General features: G+C 34.7%; 1 long non-coding RNA gene across 1 annotated transcript in view; it reads left to right on the top strand.

The window, feature by feature from the left end:
* LOC150106629 (uncharacterized) overlaps window positions 1–20,584 on the top strand; it is a 43,102-nt gene extending 22,518 nt beyond the window's left edge. The window contains exon 2 of the long non-coding RNA XR_016548322.1: window positions 20,220–20,584. This is a non-coding gene — a long non-coding RNA (uncharacterized LOC150106629). The remainder of the gene's footprint in view (window positions 1–20,219) is intronic.
* The last annotated feature ends 2,228 nt before the right edge of the window (window positions 20,585–22,812 follow it).

Below are 22,812 nucleotides of genomic sequence, written 5' to 3'. Positions count from 1 at the left end.
TTTTCCTCTTGAAGCTTCCTGTAATCTTTCTCTTGCGGGTTTAGAAAGAGAGAGAGGAACTTTGTTCTCGGAGATGAATAAATAGAAAAGTTATTTTCAGGGAGATCTTCACTTCATCATTCCCCCTACAACGTTGTAAGACGAGTGCTTCGGACATGTCTCTTTGTTCTTCCTCTCTTGAGTTGTAAGTACAGTCGCAAGGAAAAAAGGTATATTTCGGTATACTGCTGACAGCTTTAATTCTTTCATTTAAATTGCAAATACGCGAAATACATCGGGGATAGTAGAATATACAGTTTTAGAACTTTTTTTTTTCTGAAGTGAAGTTCTAACGTCTTTTTTATCGAGCCTTGAATAAAGACGTGAGGAGTCGCGTAGAGAAGTAATAGTATGCTCGTCTCAAGCAATGGTTAAAATAGTATCGGAATCCTTACAGTAGTTTAGCAGTCCATTGCTTTAAAATAGCAATAGTAAGTTTTATTCTTATTATCAAACGAACACTCCACTAGTTACACCTTTAACTGTTAATCACGCTTTCGGATAAAATGAAAAACAAAAAACAAAAAAAACACGACTTACTTGAAATTTCGGAATGGGAAAATATGAAATGCTTCTGATGAGATTATGTAAATAAATGTGACTTACAAACGATAATTTTCAATTTCTTCTAAGACATCTTCTTGACGATGTATCTTCCAAGACATCTTGACGATGTAGTTTTATTATGAATACTTCACGATATATATATATATACAGGGTGTTCGGGATAAATTTGACATATTTATAATTAATTATATTTTTCCGTAAGTTACATGTATTAACACACACTTCTCTTCATTTAAAAGTTTGGACCCTTCTTCATTCATATACAAGATGTCAGAAAGGATGGATAGCTGGAACCCACCTGAATCATGGAAGAGAATAACTTGTATCATGATGATTCGTGCCCGCCATCAAAATAAGGATATTACGACTGCTGCCCAATGCTCCCTGAATACAGTAAAAACAATCAGGCATGAACTAGAGACTTGCAATGGTGACTACGAGGATGTAGCAAGAAGAAAGATCCCTAGCAGACGATCTGATTGCGTTCGTACAGCAGAATTCCTCGCAAATCTGCAGGAACAGGTGTTGAAGAACCCTGGCATTGGAATTCGGGCTTTGTTCGTGGAGTTGCTAACTGTAGTCAAGCCCTGGATAACAAGGGTAGCCAATGGTAGGCCGTATGTATGGCAGCAGGATTCGGCCCCTTGCCACACCTCTGGGAAAAGTCAAAAATGGTTGTCTGAAAATTTCTACGACTTCACCAGTCCAAATGTTTGGCCTCCAAACTCCCCAGACCTTAACCCCATGGATTATTTTGTATGGGGCGCAGTTGAAAAAGACACCAATCGCACTTCCAGTAATACAAAAGCCCAGTTAATGGATAAAATTAAAACAGTTTTTGCGGCCCTTCCCAGGGAGACTGTAGCATCAGCTTGTTCGAGGTTCCGAAGCAGAATTGAAGCTGTGATCGATGCTAATGGTGGTTATTTTGAGTAAATCTTGTTGATAGTATTGTAATTAACTCTGCCTGTAATGTTTTTTTGTGAATTCATTAAATTTAATAGATACAAAGAAGATTTTCTTTTTCCTTACGAAACTGTCAAATTTATCCCGAACACCCTGTATATATATATATATATATATATATATATATATATATATATATATATATATATATATATATATATATATATATATATATATATATATATATATATAATATAAGTACTTGCTTAGCAAGACCTCCTTCCCCACTTATTTTCGAAGCTTGATGGGGGGGGGTGAGCTTTATGCTCGCACTTTGTGAACTACGGAGTTAGCTCTGTTCTGCTGAGAGCAGGATTGCCTTGGGTCTTTTATGTTTGTGATAGTCATGTTCACTATAACTGGAAGCTTGTCTGATTAGTGGGTTGGGATGAGAGCGTGCCTTGCTGAAGAACTTTTCCTCATGATCATGAAAGAGAGAATGGATGTCTGGGGTTCCGGTTTCTCTGTGGATCTGCGTATTTCTGACGAACCACGGGGCGTCCAAGATCATCCGCAGGCATTTGTTTTGTATCCTCTGTAGTTTGAGGATGTTAGATTTGGATGTGTGACTCCATGCTGGGGATGCATGTGTAGTTACTGGTCGTATTACCATCTGATATAGTAGCAGCCTGTTGCATGTATCCAATTTGCTGTTGCGGTTGATCAGGGGATAGAGTTGGGCTATGGTTCTGGATATCTTTGTGCCTATGAGCTTGATGTGGCTGTTGAAATTTAGCTTTTTGTCTAGCTGTACTCCAAGGTATATGGTTTCTGTCTGCCACGGTATCTTTTTTCCGAGGAGGTGAATGTCATCTTGGATGAAGGCTTTGCGTCTGCTGAATAGTATAGCTGAGCTTTTGACGGGGTTTACTTGTATCCTCCAGTCCGAGAACCATTTCTCTAGCTTTGTGATGGTGTCCTGGAGACGACTGATCGCCAGGTGTGGGCGGAGAGATCTTGTCATTATGGCTGCCATCAGCATATAGGGCTGTGATGGTAGTCCTCAGGTTCTGTGGAATATCAGCCACTAATGTTAATTAATTTAATTGGTAGAAAATAATTCTTTAAATATTAAAAAATTTCTTCTTAAAACTCAATTTATTTCTCAAATTTACTAGCCTTTTTAAATGAATAAAATTAATATAAGAATATATAAATATTTTTTCAAGACTGAGTTAGTATATGCGTATTATTGTGAAACTGAAAAAAAGAAAAAGAAAACCAGTACGCACTATCTTGTTCTCTATCTTGCCTACCACTGATGAAACAACATGAGCGCCACCAGTGGTAGCTTGTCATTGTTACTATTGTTTCATTGCGGTTTCATATGACAAAATTATCTTCGTCATATATTTTGTTTTATTTTATTCATTTACATACATTAAAAACTCTCAGGAGAAGAAAAAGCACACAGCAACTGCGAAGTTTCAGAATTTCTTTAATTTGGTGAGTATTACGATTATTCTGAAATGCATTTCGTTATTTAAAATTCGATTTAAAAACAAAAATTAAAAAAAAAAACTTTGAATTGTACTAAACTGAATTCTAAAGTCCTGAAAAGTTGAGAAGAGAAAAATAAATGTGAGAGAAATGAAATTTTAGAAACTGGTAACATCCTAGATCTAAATGAAATATTTGCGAAAAAATTAGGTAGGAAAAAAATTTCTTAGAAATTACTTTAAAAGTTAGGGAAATAATTGCATACTTCTAGCGATTGTTTGTTCTTGTAATAGATTTTTTTATTCTCTTTATTTTGGATTACTGCAAAGAAACAGACTGAAAGTTTTGTGACAAATAAATCAGTTGGTGAGATAACATACAGATAAAATCACAGCCGGATATCCGGTACATTTTATGTATATTTATTGGTGACTACAAAAGATGCATTAAATGAATAAAGACACTTTTTCCATTAAAATCTTTTTAAAATATTCATAAATAAATTTCACTAACATCTTCATGAGCGCGTGATTGTATGCGTCTGCATGCGCCATACACGCATCTGACGTCATTGTCTTTCCCAAGTATCGTAATAATACTGTACAATCCCAGTCTATTATTCTGCTTCACGTAGTCACACGTTGCGTACTAAGAATGCGTGAAAGACACTAATCCTATTGTTTTACGCATGCGTTGTCAAACTGAAGTAACTATCCTGAATACAAAATAATGCATGGATTCTTCTCCTATCATGTAAATCAGGGTATTGTTTTTCACGAACACATAAAGATGAAAATCTAGGTTAATTATGGCAAAAATAATTCAGTGATTAAGCTGATATTCATATATATTTATATATATATATAAGCTCTGAATTTGTTTAATCTGCTATCTCGGACACCCATAATCAAGGAAATGTTACTAAAAAAATAAATATTTTTGTAACATAAATCAAAATATTTTTAAAAAATCCTCTAAAAATTCAATAGAAATAAAAGCATTTTTTCTAACATAAATATTTTGATTTATGTTAGAAAAATATTTTTTTAAACATTCACAAAAAATTAAATAGAAATATAAACGTTTGTTTTTAAAATATTTTGATTTACGTTAGTAAAATATTTTTAAAAAATCCACTAAAAAGTAAATAGAAATAAAAATTGTTTTTAATATTTTGATTTATATTAGAAAAATATTAAAAACACTAAAAATTAAACAGAAATAAAAACTTTTTTATTTTGATTTATGTAAAAATATTTTTTTTAAATTCTAAAAATCAAAATATTAAATGTTTTTAATATTTTGATTTTTAATAAAAATTAAACAGAAATAAAAACTGTTTTTTATTTTGAATTATGTAAAAATATTTTTTTTAAATTCTAAAAATCAAAATATTAATTTTTTTTAATATTTTGATTTTTAATAAAAATTAAACCGAAATAAAAACTTTTTTTAACATTTTGATTTATGTTAGAAAATATTTTTAAAAAATCTACTAAAAATTAAACAGAAATAAACTTCTTTTAATATTTTATTTATGTTAGAAAAATATTTAAAAATATATACTAAAAATTAAACAGAAAAAAAACCAAATATTTTTTTCCTAGCTAGAAAAAAAAATACATATTCTAGAGATCGATGAAAGGTTCCTCAGAAATAAATCCGTTTTCCTTCCTGGAATTTTTAGCATACCTTCCTAGTAAGTTGCATGCTATCTCTTGTATATCACTTCGAAGATACAGATACCTCCCTACCCCCCACCCCTTAAGGAAAAAAAAAAAAGATCCTGTGTTTATTTTATGTATTAATCACGCGCTCTCTACATTGGCCAATGATCTGCATAATTTTTCATTCCCCCTGCACGTAACAGTACCCTGTAATGACGCTCACGTACATGCTCCCATAGGAAGTGTGTTTTGGTTGATCGCGTGCTGCGAGGAAAGCGAAGCAATTCATCTCAGTTGACAGCCTAACTGGGACGCCACAGTTAGACGGGAAAATATGTCTCTAAGTGATAAGAGATAACATTTCCAAATAAGTCTCGTATGCTTCGAGATACATATTAAACGCGAGTGTTGGCGAGGGTCGGAGCTAATATCACTTTTCTTGATGACGTCACACTCCGCTGTTCCAATCGTGTGCCCTGTTTTAACGCTCACTCTTTCATCTCCTTAGTCAGGATAAGTAATCATAAGACATCCCATTGCTCAATCTCATATAACAGCTATACGTTAGTTTTCTTCTTTTGTACATTGGATTAAAGATGAACAAATCAACATGGTTAACAATATAAAAGTGGATTAAAATACGATAGACTTTCTGGATTTTTTAATCCATCGAAAACGAATTGTTTAATCACTGATGATGAATCCCTGTAAAAGTCTCGGACGGAGGTGGAGAGAATTTGGTGCTCTGCAAAATCCAAGTTTATCCTCTTCCAAAATGGTAAATTTGAAATGTGAAAGACAGACAGACAGAGAGGAAGAGAGAGAGATCTTGGTTTTTGTGAAGAAAGAATCTCAACACGACCTCGTGCTTTTATATATAAATGACAAACCAATAAGGTAACAGAACTAACATTTATTTATATTTCATTTTGAGTTTCGTTCTTTTATTTTTCTTTTGAACAAACTAAATATTAAAAGGCATTCATTACATCAGTAAAAATGCTCTCTAAACAACGATCTCTTTTTCAAAATATACGAGGATTTTTTTTATCAACATTAAGCTGATATACTACTTAACAAAGAGCTCTAATGCATAATTTATTTTCGCAACAATGCACTGGAGAATCATGCATTCTGAGTTTCATCACCAACAACAATAGAAAATAATTATTATGCACTGCTGATTTTTTCTTTTTTTTTTACAGGTTTGTTTAACTTCCAGCGTAGAGTAGTAGATTTCATTTCGTTCCACATTCTTTACTTCTAGAAATAAAAAAGAATGGAAAGACGCTTTTATATTTAGCCGTTTTTACTAGGATCCGTCGTATAGAAGTTGTAATAAGAACACATACACACAGTAGTCAAAATATTAGAACCGTAGTGATGGATGTCTCAGTGTATCGAAGCTATCCTGAATTTCTTGGCTACAAACGTAACTTAAAGGCTCCAACCACCCTACAGCTTTTGATTATCCTATTTTCAAATGTCTCTTTCCATTCAGACGTAGACGAGATGAGAAATTTTTTAAAATTTATTTTAATACAATTTTAAATCGACAACTGTTTGACCTAAATTACTTTTTTTTAAATAAAAAAACAATATGTTATGAATCATACAGGCAAACCGACCAGAACACACGCAATTTATACACCGAGTTACTTATGACTAGGCCACCTTATCCGGTAGTCGTGGTTACGAAATCCAATGATACCTTGGACAGTTATGGGCGCTTAAAGACCCATACAGAAAAGAATACATTATGAATATAATTATATCGATAAACTTGGCGATAATGTTGAAGTTTTGAATTGCTTTATTATTAATAATTCTTTATTATTATTGAGGCTTGAACTACATTGATGTATGTGTTAGGTTGGCAGAGGAAGGATTCGATCTGTTTCTTTCTGTTGCTAGGAGATCCATTAATGTGTTTGGCATAGTTTTGATTTTAATATTCATTCACCGATAACTATTGTTGCCAATCGCAACAATAAAAATTATATACAATGAAAAGTATGTTATAACGAATTTATAAAAGATCGATGGTCTCCAATAATAATTGGCTATTTATGTGCTCGTGTAGATGTTCGTTCTAATTTCGTTTTCGTCCTACTCACTGTTACTGAATAAATGGAATACATTTACAGATCACATCTTAAAATGACCACAACGAGTGACTTAGACAAAAAGAATAGATTTTCTTATCTTTTTTTTTTTTTTCGAGTGTATTGAACTGACAAGGATATGACCGTCTCCACAGTGTGACCTCTATTCACCAGAGCTCAGACAAAACTTATCTCCCGCTTGAATGAACCCGGGTGGCTTGAGGCACATCGATACATCATAATGTTCTGTGTAAGCCCAGAGATGTCGTATCCGAACTCCGTATATATGGCCTAATTTCAACATCGGTGAACTGGTGATGCTGATAAAGAGAATACATCATACGCAAGCGTATAAGAACTTTGAGGTTAGAAGATCGAAAATTTTCGGTTGTGTCAAAAAAACTCGTTAGCTGCTCTCCATTGTAGAGGTTTTAATAAATTTGGAATTTCAAGAGGACCAGCACATTCATTCAACTATGAAACTATCTTCTCAAGAAAATCAATATTTCTTATAATAATTGTTTTAGACATGTCCAAGGAGTTAATAGAGTTTGAGGATATTGTTAGACATGAGGAGGATTGTCCATTAGAGATGTCCAGTGGGTGTTAAATCTGAAATAAACAGATGATAGTAATGATTGGAACCAGAGAGAGAGAGAGAGAGAGAGAGAGAGAGAACTAGTCCGTTTCGTGATTACAACAACTTATTGAGATTCTCCTTGGTTTGTGCAATAAGCAACATTGTCATGAATTACCAAGCACAAACAAAGGTGAAGCTTCACATTGTTTCCCGTATCACGGAAGTCTACAACACTAAATGGGCACTTTATTAGGAACACTTTCCTAATTAAGGTGTTGCTAATAAAGCAGTCACTCACTGCGTGCTCCTCTAGGTGATAGCCTTAGACAAACAGAAAAGGGAAACAAACTAACATAAACATAACAAATCGTTATTGTGAGAAGAAATGGATTATGTTTCAATACTCCTGTCCAATAATTGTTTTTTTCTTTTATTTTTTAACAAATTTTATACATGAAATCTGCCTACATTTCTCAATAACATTTCAAAATAAACAAATATATATTTTTTTCTAAAATAAACAGCCAAATGGTTTCACTTCGGCGTCCATATATTCGCCTCCTATTGGTCCATTTTGATAAGGTTTCACTGGCCTGACAGTTGTTTCGAACTGGTTGTTCTCTTCAGAGAGACCAGGAAGAAACCTTAAGAGAGCAAAACCTCTTAGTACTAAGGAACTTGAAACATTGGAGAGGTGTATTTGCTGCCTGGTCTCTGACGAATACCGACCAGTTTGAAATAGCTGTCAGGCCAGTGAAACCTTATCAAAATGGACCAATAGGAGGCGAATATATGGACGCTGTCAAAGTGGGCATGTCTCCTATAAAGTCCGGCTAGGAAAACTCGTAAACACCGGCGAGTGTATTCCCGTAAGCTCTCTGGTCAAATTGCATACGAAACTTTTTATACTTTCTATATTCGGCTTTGAAATAATGCTGAATTTAATATGCACTTGATTTTATAAATATATAAATAAATACTAATTCATCCACTGATATTAATACGAAATATCCTTAAAGGAACAAAGACATATTTCAAGTATTTCTACAAACATACTTACTTTTCTTTGTAATAATACTACTGTATATCTTAGCAAAGAGCCACCATAGCTCAGTCGGTATAGACGGAACCATTTGGTCGGAAAGACCTGGGTTCGATTGCCGTCAGTGACGTGAAGAACCTTTATCAGGTCTCTTTCGACTAAAGGTGAGTTAGCCGGTCTCATACGAAGGTAAAGTTTTTTCACCCGGAAACTCTGGTTTTTCTTCCCCCAGAGCAGGCAAACCGGCCTCGTGAACACACATGGATTACAGTCATGAATACGTCCCAGCCATACGCCGGTCCCGAGCCAGGATAAAACTGGGAGGGGGGGGGGAAGCAATGGTGAACTACCCTGTAAAAAATCTCAACAAGGACACTTTTTGGGCAATGCCTACAAAGTCACCGGGGTCCGAAAACCCACCCTCACCACCATATCTTAGCAAACCAGCCGAAAACAATCCTTTGCTGATCTTGATGCTTGAAGAGATAGACAAAAGATTATAATTTCTTCTGTAGTCTAAGAAGAAAGACAGGGTGCATTAAATCCTGCCGTGAATGAACAATAGCAGTGGATGACATCACCGTGCTCCGTTACTATCAATAAAAAAAAATAGCGATTATAGGCACCATGAGAATAGATAACAAGCTCATAACGAGATCTTAAGTAATATTCGAAAATAAAAACGTTCATGTGCGTTTCTAAGGCATATATGATTGCTACACTCGCAAAATGGATTCTTCTATCTATTAAGAAAAACCTTTCCGGTGATTCAACGCACAGGAATTACGGGTACATCCAAGCGACGAATTCAAAGCTCCATGTATCAAAAGGCGCTTGGAAGTGACTTATGGAAAGAGCTATAATACATGATAAATGTCTCGGGACATTATTACAATGAAACATGAGTTGCATAATTAAACGCTGCTACAATCCATTCGTTACAACTGTCAGCTGGGACTTTGGACTGGCGTATAACTTTTTAGGGTGGTCCGCATATCAATTGCATTAAATTTATAATTCTCAGGAGAGCTGGAGAGTGGAGATTCATAAATTGTTTATGAAAGTGGCATATGAAGAAAAAAAGGTGGAATTAAAGTAATAAAATTTAAATAGTAAATCTTGTGGGAAAACAGAGAGAGAGAAAGAGAGAAAAAAATGCAAAGAAACGAAAGTAAAGTACGTTTCTTTGTGAGTAATGCCACGCCTAGATTCATGACGTCACATCCGATTTGACATTAAGGCATATATATAAACAATCACTGTGAGTATTCTGTTCCTATTGGTGATTTGCTTTTCATTGTTGATTTATTTTTAGTTTTTTTTTCTTTCTTTTAATATCCAGTAAAACAGTGAAAGGTGAAAGGAAATATAATCGTGAGCGAAAATTTTATTTTTATTATTTTCTTTAGTAGTCCGAAAACTTTTTATTTGTGAGGATGTTCTGGCCTCACAAGAACGTATGTTCAACTGATAAACAATACTTTTCACAATAAAATAATGATCAGTGCCCAATAAGCACACCCGGTAAATACGTCAGTAATTAGCTCCACCGGGACCAATTATAGAGATGCGATGAACGGAGAGAAAATGTGTTGTCGAAGTTACAAACAGAATGATTGGAATCGTGACATTCAGATGGCAAAGATGTTCTATTATTATTAATACTGTACGTTACTTTCAGAACAACGAAAAGACGAATAGTAGCAGAGGGTTAAAATAAGCAAAAAAAAAACTATTTGTATGTCATGTTTCTATGGAAACAGTCCATCATGCAACCTAATAATATAAAACACAAACGCATAGTTGAGAATATAATCACCAGGTGCATCATCCAGTGATTAGGCTTAGCACAACAATGAACGCCTGCGCAGATAGCAATGCCTTCCACTCGTCTGCTATTCTTGTACCTAAAACTACAAACCAATTTTAAAGAATACGAACTTAATTAAATCGCCATCATAAGCTGATTAATTATTCAAACATCGGTACTTTTATGTTTAGCAAGTACAAACAAACCTTAGATTTTTGTTGCATTTTCTCTTTAAGTTTTGAATATTCTAGCGGTTGAAAAGCAATCTGTCCTCATTATATATTGACTATTTTAACGGTATAAATGGGAGACGCAATACTTTTTAAAATATAGAACAAATAATATTTAACGTGTGCATCTTCCCGAGGGCTAGTTCTTCTACTCTTACGAGAGACCTCTGGGTACGTGTTATTCCCAACTCTTAATGATACATGGAAATGTTAACAATTCTTTTCAGCAAGACACGGTCTATGCTCTCAGTACAGTGTACAATTGTTTTTTTTTTCTACATTCATGATGTCCTGGTCTCATCCATCACTAATAATTCTAAGAGTTTATTTCAAGAGTGTTACTTTTTGCAGTACTCTCGAGACAGGCCTTGTTGAATCATTCTGTTGTGTAGAAAACCTAAAAAGCATATTGACTGATATAATTACGTGAGTAGGTAGTGTGCTCTTGTAAGGTTAGCCATCCAAGAAGGTTTCTTTTCAATTTCTACGAACAGCTTGCAACCAGATATCAAAAAAAAAAAAAGTCAGTTTTTTTTTATTATTATTCTAAGCATCATAATGCATAGATTAAGCTCTTAAAGAACTCCGTGTACTGTAATTTACTGCATTGTTTATAAAGAAAAGGGACTTTATTTCTTCTTTAGGAAACACTACGTACTTGAAAAATTCATTATTTCTCAAGTTTTCTTTCGGACCGTCCAAATCTTCATCATTAAGTGCAACAAGATTTTTATCTTTCTTTCTGTTAGATGGTTGAATGTGTGTGTCACTTTGAACTCCTATTGGTAGGCTGCATTTGGTCCGCGAATGATGTCTGATAAAAGTGATATCAGTGTTGAAATGTTTAATCTGGTACTCTTTTTATATTTGAGTTCTCGTTTTAAATTTCTTTCTTTGTCTCTCTTTTATCTGGGTTATCTTTTCTTTAATCTGTTCACTTCTAATCTGACTTTTCATTTCTTTCTTTTTATTTTTTATCACCGCATGCCATTCTCAAATAACGTTCTTAATATTTCGAAACATGAATTGCAAAATAATAATAATAATAATAATAATAGTCTGAAGTAATTAACTTTGTTAATGAAAAGATAACTGATTAGCACATTAACTTTACCTCAGTCAGTATTTTTTTCTTCTTTTTCATTTATTTTTAGTTTATATTATATCTATTTGATAGCTCCCTGATTCCATCCAATTGAAATGTACTGAAAGGAACAATCAGGCTATTTATTTATATTTTTACGGCCAAAGTGTTCCTCTGGTAATTTTATCGGACGAAAAACTAGAGTTTCCGATTCCTCTCTTTGAGATCAGCTAACCCATCTTCAGTTGAAAATTCCTTATAAATGTTCTTCGCTTCGTAGATCGGTTTCGAACCGAGATCTTGCCAACCAAATCACTGCCGATATAAATACTTCACAATGTATTGGAAGAAACAATCGCCTTACCGTAAGCAATATCAACAGAGAAACGAACAATTCATACATTCAACAATGGTAAACAAAAATTAGATTTTTTAAAAAAAATTGTAATAATGTAAATTTAGCTTCTGTATTTCTTTTTGAGCAAAAATCATTTGCAACAATGTGTAATAGTTTCAAAGAATTTTCATTGTTAGTGTATACTTGGTACTATTATACGATTTTCGGTTCAAATGGAACTTTTTCGTTTTCATGAACTGGAATTTATTCGTTTCTATCACGAAATAGGATGTAAATTAAGAGAGTTGTTTTCTGTGAATGCGCACGATTTAAATCGACAGTTGACAGATACTCAGTGTGTACATGTAGGGTAATAGGTTATGTACATGCGAATAAATTAGTCTCTTGCGTGTGTTTGGGTTGAAGCATCGCTTTTGTATCTTGCAGTGGTATTAGAAGAATGCTACGAGTATAGTTCGTAAAGTTTTACCCAACTTTAACAATGTTTCGTGACTTGGTGTGTGTGTGTGTGTGTGTGTGTGTGTGTGTGTGTGTGTGTGTGTGTGTGTGTGTGTGTGTGTGTGTGTGTGTGTGTGTGTGTGTGTGTGTGTGTGTGTGTGTGTGTGTGTGTGTGTGTGTGTGTGCGCGTGCGTGTGCGTGCGCGTGCATGTGCCCATGAAATAATCAAAATCTTTCGGCTTATTGAGTGAATTTGAAGATCGGATTTAAAGCCGGATTGATGTTATTAAGCTAAACGTCATAAAAGTAATTAATTTTGTCATATGAGTAATTTGTAAACAGTCTCACATAATAATAATCTAAATTATCCACTTTGGAGTCCATCTTCTATTGTTTGCATGCCATTCACAATAACTACCTGATTCGATTATCTACAGACAATTTGTTTTCATTGTGTTAGTTAGTAGAATGCAAACCATTGTATTAGTTACAAACTTTAGAGTATTTTTAGACCTATTTGGCTCTAATCCAGATTAAAGTTCCATTGGTTCTTCTTGAAATATTAAACACATCCTAGGATTGTTTTCAATCTTTGTAACCTCTCTCTCTCTCTCTCTCTCTCTATCTGAGACCATATGGGGGAACAGTGACCATAAAAGGAGAACTTAAGACTGAGTCGTTTGACCTCAATGTACAATCAAATAACATTTGCTCGGCAGAAGTACTTTGCTCGAAGATATCGAAGGAAAGTCCGGAAAATTTTCTATCAACAAAAGTCACACACACCAACCTTTTTCATTTCTCTCTCTCTTTCTCTCTATACTATTTTCTGATAGCTTCAAATTTCACATAATCCTTTTCTTCGAGAAGTCAACTACTCTCTCTCTAAAAAAAGAATTTTTGTACTTAAGGTCCCCGCCTGATATCGGGAATCTCAGGCTAGTAAAAAAGTTAGAGAAAACGTTTGTTGAGTGGCCAAATGAAAATCTATACTACGGAATGTTCCTCTCACAAAAACGTTTCGTGGCTGATATTTCATAAGGGATTTTCGTTTGATGGAAATAAAATAGATAGAATTGGACAGAATTCATATACCAGAGTAAGTACTGAAATGGAAAGGAAAACTTCGTTTTGTGAACTGAGTGCGCTATTCAGGCTATCATATACCTTTATAGTGAGCAATGATTTCACATACTCGAAGAATTTCGACAATATTATAGTTTCTTTTGAATTATGTTCATGAATGTTTATTCAATAAAATAAGTATTACGAAAGCAATACTTATATTATTTGCACTTAAAAGAAAAAAAACCTAAGAAAATTATTATTATTATTATTATTCGTGACCTCCAAGAAGTCCGAAGACTCATCGCGGAAGGACACCCATAGTAAAACTCCCCGTCTCGACCACCACTACACCAAACCTCTACCACCAATCATCAACATCAGCGCCATCCAACGACCACCACCACCACAGCTAGTATTTTTTTTATATTAAATTGCGTGTGTTCTGAAGGGCCGATTTGTCTGTATTTTCTGAAAGGAAAAAAACTTTTTTTTCCCTATAGTTTTACATTCCGCGATATTTTTCTTGTTAATCTCTACACAAAACTAGGAAACTACTGGTATTTCACTTTGGTAAATCACCTTCCATAGATGCACCGACAATATTTATTCAGGGGAATGCTTATGACTGATTCACTGAGAAATACAAGTAAAAAGCCTTGATGCTGTAGTCTTAATAAGAAATAAAACAACTAATGCCTTTTATTCCCGTATAGGGAGTAGGAGAGGCCATCTCGTGGTCCCTAAACCTAACACAATGTATATAATGTCTGAAATAATGAGGGTTCTACGGTCAATTTTCTTGAGTTTACGGGACGAAAAACCCGAGTTTCCGGGAGAAAAAACCACTTGCCCGTGACAGAGATCGACTAACTCGTAACCGGTCGAAAAAAGGCTTAGAAAAATTTCCTCTAATCGCCGACTAGATTTGAAACAAGTCTTCCTTCGTGGGGTCAAGCGCCGTGGTCTGCAAACGCCATAACCACTGAGATACACAGGCTCGAAATAAAACAGAAATATTTGAATTAAGTTTGCACTTCAACTATTTAAGTGAAGAAAAGGGAAGAAATCCTTAAAAGTACTGAACACAGAATAAAAATCGAACTTCCAACAAATAGTATCAAAAGTATCATTTCTCAAAGGGTGTGCTGCTTTTTTTTAGTCATAACTTTTTGTAAATCAGTGGGCAGCCAGTCTTTTCGCCTGTTATGGTCAATGAAGTTAAGTGCATTCTTACAGCTTGTTAAATGGAAGACAATATTCCCGATCCTTAGTGATATTTATTTGTATGTACTGATTTGTGTATGCGATCGTTTTTGCATTTACGATGAGGTTAAAATTGAAGTTTCCGTTTTTGACCCTTAGCCAATCAGACTATCATAAAGAAAAAAAAGAAGGAGAACACTCTATTTGTATTCGCTGAAGATGAATAATTCTAGAATCTATTAAAGGAAGGCTTATAAAATTTTCTCCAGTCGGTCACTAGAATCTAACTTTTAATCCTCTTCTTTCAGCAAATATAGTGTCATGGGTGCTATCGCGAGGGTATTCAAGCCTCGTGGTAATATCAATGAAGCTATCGAAATTTGATATATTAAATTTAATATACATGTATAAAATTAAATTAATTTGGCCATAGATGATTTTTATCAGACTAGCATGAGACCACTACCTTGCTAATTTGGAATGTTAAAGTTGATCGAAAAAGTTACGTTGTTCGTATCTAATATCGGCTCTCCTTTAGCCAAGCAGAGTTTTAATGCGTTCACAGGTTTGAAATCTTTCTTTGAAGATTATGTTTACGTAAAAATTAAATAAATTACTTTTTTGTATTACCAGTGATGTGATTATTTACTAATAATACTAAGTAATAGTCATTTGAGCATCATTTTTTATTAATAATGATAAATAATAATAATCAACGATATTTACTGATCTTTAAATTCCTATACGCGCTCTTTTCTAATTGGATTATGTTACTCTCATTTTGCTTCTTGTTATTTCCCTAATGGAGTTTAAGTCTCTATCCAGGGTGACCACCAGTAAAAATAGTTTGTACCAACTTATGCAGAAAAAAGGTACTAGATCTGAAAAAAAGTACTAAATTTTTATTTTCTTTTGGTTTACTCTATTTAGCGCATTTTTACGATATTACTACCTTATTATCATAGATAAACTCAATGTAAAACCACTAAATTAACACATGTACGGGAAATATGAAAAGAAAAAAAATGTCAAACTCACCTGAATGTAGTCATCTATGAGTCCAAGAGCTGAGTTGTCAATTATCATATTCCCAATTTAGAAACATTAGTTAAAGATGTAGTGTGTCTCCCTCATTCATCAGCAGCAACTGAAAGAATATTTTCAGTAGTGATTATAAATAAGAATAAAATAAGAAATCAACTACAAAATCCCTTGATGAATGGACTTCTTTTGACAAAAGAAAAATTGAAACATTCATCAGCTACAGATTTTACTATTTCTGAAGAGTTAATTAATTTAGCAAAATCTGCTAAAAATAATGAATAAATTCTCCAGTGTTTATCACTGAAAGAATTGATTCATTGTAACTCTAGCACTTAACACGTGTATTAATTTACCATATAATTTTTATTCTTATTCTTATTATTAAGTGACACCTCCAGGGAGTCCAAAGACTCATTGCGGGAGGGCACCTACTCTACAACTCTCCTTTCAGTGTTTAAAATAATGTAACATTAAATTTTCAGTTATTTATATATGCTATTTACATAGATATACATTTCCTACGTCTAAAAACTGACCATTGTCGGCTGGATTTATCTTTTCAATGAGCTCCAATTATGCTGTGCATCAATAAAAAGTGGTTACTCATGTTAAAATATTTAATTTTTTTCCCCTTGTTTTCATTGTTGTAATGATCTTATAATGCACGAAAAGTGTTTGGATAGCGAAGAATATATTTTCATTGGCTAATGCCAGTCGGATTGCATGAGTATGGGATCAAGGAGAAGAGAAGTTAGCGAATAATGAGAGGGAAAAAAGAGAAACCATGCTTGTGTCACTGAATGCGACGTATGGGGAGGTTGGAGAAAAGAAAAATATTAAACTCAAATTTCTAACTCTCATGTTGTTATTATTCGGAAAGAAGAAAGTACTTGATCTGTTGGTGAACGTACTAGAACACTAAAAATTTATGAAAGGTACTATGTCTAGTACGAAAGTACTAGTAATGATTACCCTGCCTCTATCCAAATCCAAATCAATTCAGAAAACAGCTATTAGACCGTATCAGATTCAACTGTCTTTTTTTTTGGCTATATGGCTATAAGGACTGACTTAAAGGGGTGAAGCAATAATGCTTTTCATCTTCCCCGTTATCTGTAGAGGACAGTGTAAGGATAAGGTGTTATTCAGCTATATAAAGCTCTGATCATGGCAAGAGGGTAACAGCAATAGCCGAGCCTCAGTTAGAACTTCTTTGGCTACAGCAATGTCATCCATTACCCTCCCTGGGTACCAATTTTAGCCGCCTCGTACGACATGCATTAGCTACATTGGTGCTATTCTTATCCCGGAACCCCACGGGGATGGCTGTATGTTCTTAAACGAACTGGGAGATGGACTGAGTCCTTGACCCTTTATCCCGTCATCTGAATGAAGAAAATCTGTGTGGATGGAGTGTTATCAAGCTAAAAGCTCTAGTCATGGCTTGGTAACGGCAATAGCCGAGCCTCAGTTAAAACTTCATTGGCTACAGCATTGCCATTTGTTACCCCGGAAGTCCTAAAAAAGATTTTTGGCTTGTCTAATTCCCTGACTATATAAATAAATACATAAATATATATATATGTTAATATGTATGTTAATGTGTTAACAGTTTTCTGCCTACAAAAGAAACTAAATATAATTAAATAAAAGGTGTAATATAAAATTAAGTTTTATTTCATTTTATTTTAATTTTTTCAAGGTTGCTTTAAATAATTTAACATTTCATTTTATTTACTAATGTTTACATAAGCAAATATTGTTTTTTTTTAAAATATATTTTGGTTCTGAGAAAGCATTTCGCTCGTCAGTTGATGACATGAATTCCTCATATTAAAACAGTCGATCAGCCAGTTAAAGTGTTCATCAGACTTGGATTTAAAGTGGCTTTGCTACCTCATTGTAACAAACAGTTGACACACTTGGCGACCTCTGACGTTAGAATGAAGTAACGATCGATTGCCACGTCGCTTGTTCACTCGTTTAAGATTAGCTGATGGCTCGCGTTGGATGTTGATCGTCGCTTGTTACCTAGAAAGAAAGCCACCTGCTACGTTCGTTCCAAAATATCCTCAGTCCCATGCAGCGATAAAGGCACTCTTACTAACTGTCTATCAACTGGCACAATACCAGCTCATTTAACATTTAAAAGTTCTTCAGTCATTTTCCAAGAAGGAAGGTAATCTTTTTTTTTATTTCAGCGTACTCAGTTTTCTATTAGAATAGAATCAAGCTGAAGGATATCTACGAACTAATGATAACGGCACTATTTAGTTGTAAAACAGACTCCTTTGATCAGGTTCAAGTTCAAAAAAGAAAAGAAACGATCCAGGATGACTGAAAGGAACCAAGATGAAATGCATGCTTCTAAGTGAGAGAAAACAACCTAGGATGATTTAGGATAACCGAAAGAAGAACCAACATTAAGTGCATGATTTAAAGAAAATAAAATAAGTCAGAATAATTACGGTAACTGAAAAATCCAAGATAAAGAACATGATTTAAGGCAGCGTTTCCCAAACTTTTCATACGACGGAACACCTCGGTTAGAGTTGAGTATCATCGGTCTCATATTCAATGTAAAGCTAAGCGCATACTGTCGCTGAAGCAGGCTGTATCGCATCGCAAAAATGCGACAGCGAACACTATAGACGTGCTGAGCCGCAGCACATCCCATTGACCTTGCTTGTGACTGCACGTTTCCTAGAATAGATACCTCCGTACTTCACTCGCGCTCGGAAGTATCGACAACCGCGGGCGACTGAGTCAAAGCCAGTGCGCGTTGGCATTAATAGCACAATCCACACGCAAAGTGTGGCGCGCCTGATTTTCAAACATGTTTGAACTTGTCACAGCATTTAAAACCATTCCAATCTCATATTAATTTTGATAATTTTTCATGCAGCACGTATTCACTTTCCGCGGAACACAGTTTGGGAAACCTTGATTTAAGGTAAGAGGATGGAACCAGAGCTATTTAGTGTAACTAAAAGAACCAAGATGAAGCACATCGCATCATCTTATCCGTGGCATCATTTTGTCAGTGGCACAGGACAAAATCGGAATGAAGAGGATAATTCTATGTTAAGGCGGGGTTAACAGTATGATTCCATGGTAAGGGAAAGAACAAGAGTATCAGAATGATTTCACGATAAGGGAGAGAACCAAAAGGAAGAGTATGATTCCATGGTAGGAGAAAGAACTAAACGAACTAGTGTGATTCCACAACATTACGACATTAACCGACATTAAGAGCATCATTCCAAGATACAGGAAAGAATTATTAGGAAGAATAGGATCCGGGATGATAATCAGGATTACCGACAACAGAAAAGAAGAATGAATAATATTCAATATTCCAATAAGTAGAAAAGAAGACATAGTACGAATCAAGAAAGGAGACCAAGTAGAAAAACAATCAGGATAACAGAAAGAGGACCTCAGTTTATGACTTAAATAACTTCTTAATGACTTCATTGACTTAAATGAGTCAATTCCTTTATTGAGGTCTTCTTTAACGTTCTAGTGAAGAGGTGGTATTTTTCATGTGTTAGTCAGATTAGACAAGGTTAAGTACATCACAGACTGACAGAGATTTTAAAAATAGAAACTTTACCAGGTCTTTAGTAGTAATTGGGTGCATTTTGGGATACTATTGCTTCTGAGATGCATGGGAAATATCCAAGCAAGGGCCGGTCTTTCTGTTGGAAAGATTCCATGCACTAACAGCGGTGATAAATTGCAATAGGCCTACATACTTAAACACAATTATCTAACAACGTTGTAATTAGATCCTCAGCGATACAGTCAACCAAATTACCTGTGTGGAGTCATTAGTTGGAATCAATGAGATGAATACCTGGAGCCGCATGCTGTTTGAAAGGTCTGCATGACACAGTTCCATCTATGCTAATTAGATATGTAAATTAATTAATTAATTAAGGGAGGTTTCACGAAATGCGTGTAGTTGTGGAATGATTGCATTTCAGATGCTACAAAGCTGTAATGAAATCTAAACTTTAAACATGACATTCGTAGCCATTTTTTTCCTTATTCTATGCAGTTGGTCCTCTACTAAGCAGTCACATGTAGTAAGAACGTGATCTAATAATCAAAATTCGAGTAATTGTTAGAAATATGCAATAGTTAGATTTTTTTTTTTTTTTTTGAATTTTTGCGCAAACTCATTGAAATTACATTAGGTGACGTCATCCTTAATTGGAGCCATCTTCCATCCTGAAAACTTATATCAGAGCAGAGTCACGTTAATTATACACATTACTGTTACATTTATAGAATAATACTAGTTTCATTAAGCAGCAATAATCATTATGGTAATTGCATTGGACTTTTAATGATGCCTCTTCATTTACACTATATTATTAGACTATTTGAAATCACAATAGACAAATATGCTGAACAATAGATAATATAGCAATTGCTATTGTTCTAAAATTCGGTTTGGGAATTTTACATTAATTATTTTAGATTAATTAGAATAAATAATGCATTCGCAAATATGCCTACCAACAATTAAGTAGAATTTTACAATAAATAATTGTTAATTGTTGTACATAGATGAGATTCCACGGGAAATTCAACGATGTCTGTGAATCTATCCGGCATTGATTTAGAACCTAAATAGCATATAGTTCGAGAGGACTGCTACCAAGATTTTTGTACCCCTTCGCCGTGAGTTGCATCGGTATTATAATATCCTCTTAAGTATGTGTACTTGCTACAGCTTCTGAAATAACTCTAGCCCTATAAGCATTTGTAATGGATCGCGTTTTTATAGTATGTTTAAGTATTTCAGTATGATGCTTTAACCAAACCCTAAACAAAATAAACTATTTATAGTTAAATAAAATGCTTTGCAGAAATCTAGCATTACTATAAATAAAATAATATTATAATAAAAAGTGTCTTTTATCTGCTTTTAATGTATTTTATTTATTGACAATGACAAAATAACAATTTAAATATTTATACACCTTTTTTATTTTTTAATCACAAATTTATTTATATTTTCAGAAGAGGAAGACCGTATTAATGTAATATACCAGTAGAATTCCAAGTGATATTCGTAGATGGCGCTTCTATCCTATGCTATACAATCTACGCAATATCATCCTTTGATGCATGATTTTAAGCCACTCTAAAACGGACATCACCATTTCTGTACCCCCAAAGAGGTTCTTTTTATCCCTAAGAAATCCGTTTCACCCCATGAGGCCCCCTTTCACCAGGAAGCCAACATGATTTCCCACTAACAGGAAATAGAGAAAAATTTTCATCTTCGTACCGCATACAGCTTCACAATATTTACTACCACTGCGGCTTCTTTCCCGAATTTCCATTGCAATATCGGCATGTCAGGCTAACTACATTTTAAGATTTCAGTTTCCGAAATATTTAGATGCAGTTGCCTACTGCACTGAACAAACTATGAGAAACAGGTTCCGTATTCGCGTAGAAAAATAACTAATAAAGAAATTCTATTCATTCCAGTGGAAATATTTTAGTAGATTCTAGAAGAATATCGAAGAAGTTCACTTGCTGTCGCGTTTGCATGCAATTCAATGATAAAGGAATTCATTAAACATGCACATAATTTGTTGCGTGGAACATGAATACTGTATGAAGGTATTACATATTTACTAAGCTACGCTGAGTGTAGAATACAAACTACGTAGTGAAGCATTCTAAATGGACTTCTTTCATGAACATAATGAGTTTACTTGATTTAAATGTAAAAGTTTGCATACTTTTGTGACTTGCCCCAAAGTACACAAAACCTCCTGTTGAATCGTTCTAAAGTTAGTACTTATCTGTGTTTTGTGTGTATTTTCGTTTATTCCTGTGTGTTTATCCACTTGAATGTTATTTGGAAACTATTTGCGCTGAAGACAAACTCGAAATATTAATGTCTCGATAGCTGGTTTTATGCATCAGTTGTTTTGGGAATATACACGTCAGATGTTATGATGTATCAGCGGAATTAAAATTTACCTACAATTTCTCTTCCCTGAAACACTACTCCACTCTTGGAATTCTTTACTCTGTTGACTTAACTATCTTGTATTTTTGCATTAGACTTGTAGAACGTGTAGCCGAAATAGAAATATAATATTGCATCAGATATACCGTTTAGAATTGTTTACCGGTTTTAGTTTCAACTAGGATAGCAGCTGAAACTAAAACCGGTAAAAACTGTCATGGCAACATGGATTTTGGTTTTGCATAATTTTGCTTTTACGGTAAATATTAAAATCATTATTATTATCTGAGAACTCCAGGGAGTCAAGAACTCATCGAGGGAGGCTATAAATTACCCAGAATAGCTATTATACCTTTCTTTAAATTCATTCACAATAAATACACTCACTTCCCCTAAAGGCAAACTTTCCACTCATTCCTCTGTGAGGGAAATAGCTTTTACTACTTTCTTGACTGTGAACAAACTTAACTTCGATAGATGCCCGCCTGTGTTCTCTCCCCACATTCTATATAACGAAAATTTTCATCACACGATATCTTATAACACCCATTCAGAAGTTTACACTGAGTTAACTTTGCATTAGGAATATTCCTGCCCCCCCCCCCCGATTTACATATTAGATGCGATTGACATTAACGTCACGTGCGGCTACTACAAATGGCCATGCCTATCCTCTGTACGTAATCAGTAAACGATTGTCAGTAATGAATAAATGTGGCGACGTAAGCCAATTTGACCAAGGGTAGATAGTTGGGGCCGGAGTACAGGTGTCCGTATTTCGGAAACAGCCACACTTGTGGTTGCTCCCGTACGACTGTATCAATGGTGTACCAGGATTGGATTAACCATGAACAGACATCCAGCATTAGGGCTCACATTGGTCAGCCACGCTTGGTTGAGCCTAGAGGTGAGCGCCAGATGTCAAGGCTGGTATCTTAGCAACGATGTGCAACAGTCACACAGCTCACCTATCAGTACAACAGCCTAGCAGTTGGACTAATTTCCACACGCACCATACGCCGTACCTTGCTTCGCCTGGGGTTCCACAAGTTCCACCCATGATGATGGCCAGGTATGAGGAACAACACCTCGCATGGTCCAAAGAACATCAGCAATAGACACTCGACAGATGGAAGATCGCCTGGTGTGGTGCGTCCCGTTTCTTGCTGC

The sequence above is a fragment of the Typopeltis vanoorti genome, chromosome 5 (assembly GCF_054136105.1).
Source record: "Typopeltis vanoorti isolate ZY-2024b chromosome 5, IOZ_Tvanoo_1.0, whole genome shotgun sequence".
NCBI lineage: Eukaryota > Metazoa > Arthropoda > Arachnida > Uropygi > Thelyphonidae > Typopeltis > Typopeltis vanoorti.
This window is presented reverse-complemented; position numbering and strand designations above follow the sequence as displayed.